Source organism: Caretta caretta, chromosome 6 (assembly GCF_965140235.1).
Source record: "Caretta caretta isolate rCarCar2 chromosome 6, rCarCar1.hap1, whole genome shotgun sequence".
Classification (NCBI taxonomy): Eukaryota; Metazoa; Chordata; order Testudines; family Cheloniidae; genus Caretta; species Caretta caretta.
Window position 1 is genome coordinate 100225332 of NC_134211.1, and position 2973 is coordinate 100228304.

Sequence of the window (2973 nt, forward strand, 5' to 3'; positions counted from 1 at the left end):
CCCAAAGGATTGGGCACATTGCCTCCCAGGTTAATGAATATTGCAGCTCTTACCCGAATACATGCTTATAGCCGATTCTTATTAACTAAACTAAAATTTATTGAGTGTATTGGTTAAAAGATTTGTATACACAGAGACATGAGTACAGTTCTTGAGATTCAGATTCATAGCAGAGATAGTGAGCTTTTGTAGTTGCAAAGAGTCCTTTCAGAATTAGTCCATAGGTTATAGTCCAATGTTTATATTTAGGGTGGTCCAGTCAGGACTGAGATCTAAGGTCTTATGGCTTCGGCTTCCCCTGCATGAAGCCTCGAGCAGATCTGAGATAAAAAAGGATTGGGACCCAAAGGTCTTTTATACAGTTTCAGGCCCTCTTGTGACAGCTTGGAGTCCTTCCGCGAACAATAGACACTCATGGGGACTTTGAAGTGGACCCTTTTCTAAGCATCACCGGTAATTATCTCCACAGATTAACATAAAGCCTGTTTTTTCCACCATTTGCAGATGATTTGCTATACATTTCAAAGAGAGATGAATACACATATCCTATGTTTACAGTTTATTTAAATGTTAAGATGTTCTTTTGATCTCTGAATTAACAGAATACAGCATAGACAGGGACTTTTTGTTTACATTACTTATATCTTGTGTAATGATTAACAAACGCCTACAATTAGTATCACCTTTAATTTCTACCGATATAGGTTTGCATTTCAAAGTTCTAGCCTATCTAACATGTCTCTAAAGGTTGACTCGGGGTCAACTAGCCTGCAAGCTGTTTAACCCTTTCTGGCTATTTTGTTAGTCTAAGGTGCCACAAGTACTACTCCTTTTCTTTTCTGGCTATGCGTCACACCAGGTTAACAGTTCTTTCAAGTGCTTGGCTGTGATTTAGAGTTGCAGGGGTAATGCCAACTTCTAGTGCTTCTCTAGGTCAGAGCAGAGGCACATTAGCAGCACTGTCTTCTAGGGGGTTGCACAGCTTACTTGGGGAAATATCTCACACATGCAGGAGCGCTGGAACGGGGTGGGGGGTGGCAAGGGGGCCATGGCCCCATCACTTTTTACCAGCTGTAAGGGTGAGTGATGGGAGGGGAGGGGGTGGAGAAGAGCAAGCTGGGAGTAGGGCGTTGGGGGCAGGAGGGTGTGGGGAGGTATGGGGGGGAAGAGGTGGTGTGGGGGTAGGGCCAAAAGTTCAGGTACCAGTGGGTGCCCCTCCCACACTTCTGCTACTTCTCCACACATGTTGTTTGAGGAAGACCTAAAGAAGAGCTCTGTGTAGCTCTAAAGCCTCTCTCTCTCTCTCCCTCCAGCAGAAGCTGGTCCAATAGAAGATACTACTTTGTCCGTCCTGCCTCTCTCATTATAAGGGAGAGGTAGCAGTCTCTCCATAGTTTTAAAGTTGAAGCTAGTGCAACATCCTCACTGCCCAATTTTTCCAAAACAAACTTATCTTCCAGAGATTTTGCACACTGCATCTCATTCCAAGGTAGAGAGGGTGGTAAGTTTGGTAAGATGGACAAAAAATTGCTATAGTTCAGGTTTTTGAAACCTTTCCAATCCTTTTTTCATTCCTCATATCTCCAGATGGCTGGGCTACTTTTGTTTTGCTTTGTTGGCTTTACTGAGTAGAAGTGCTGGTAAGTATTTTTGGATGGGGAAGAGGCAGAAAATAGATTGTCAATAAAAAAAAAATGTTTTTACATAATCAGTTAAATGCCTGATATACAAAAAAATCATTATATGGTCATTCATATTTTAGCAAGTATAACACATTATATTACCAACATTCACAATCATGAATGATAGATTATATAAACTTCGTACGGTGGTTCATTCAGGTGCGAGAAATATTCCCAATTTTAGCAGCATTACTTATTGTATGCGTAGGGAATGGAATATCTCTGGAACTGGTGATAGCTGTAAACCAGAATGAATTTTTAAGTGTACCCATTGAAGGCATAGACCTGGGTTGATTGTTTAGGCTTCCTTGTATGGATGAGAGATTGGCTGGAATAGTGAGTGAGAGACTGGGAAGTGAGTAAAGATGGAATAAATGGCATAAGTTAAGTGACTATACTGGAAATCTTTCTAGACTTAAGAGTTTTTTGTAGGTTATTTCGTCTCCTAGCTGTCAGCAGAATGATTCTATGGAAATGCTAATCCATTTTCTAGATGTTAAGTAGTCATCACTGTTGCACAAATTCAGACATAGCTATTTCCCAATTACTTATTGTTTATAAGTATGTAAAAAATTAGATGGAGTCCTGGCCCCATTGAAGTCAATTACAAAGCTCCATTGTAGTCAATGGGGCAAGGATTTCATCCATAACTCGTATAACATGTGCATCAGCATCTCCAGCAGCTGCATTATGTTGTTCTATCTCTTGTCCTCTTTCCCTGTTCTCTCTAGGTGCTTATATAGCCCGCATCACCATAGTGCACAAGTACCTAAACTTTATTTCCTTATACTTTGTCTATGTTTCCGACATCATGTCTCAACTTAAGTTAAAGCTCCTCGGGGCAAGGATAGTAGGCCTGATTCTGATCTCCTTATCACTAGCTTTACACATGTCAGCTCAATTGACTTCAATGGAGTTACCTCTGATTTTACACCAATGTCAGTGAGATCAGAATCAGGCCCATTGTCTCTTACTTCTTTGTAAAATACTATAAATATACACGACACTATCGGAATTATACGATGAAAAGCATTTCTTAATGGAGGTTGAATTGATTTACTGACCCGTAGTAGCATACACATGAATCCCTTAATTTTAGGACACTCCTAAGAAAGATATCCTCGCACCAACCTGACAAAACTAAGGTGGTATGAGTAGTGTGAATGGAATGTTTTATTTAATCCGTTGGCTTGCTGGAACTGAGAGAATTACTATAGAGCATGTTGACTGACAGTTTTCTTAATCTCAAAAGCATTGGCTTGAGAACCCTTGTGACACTGATAGAATGGTG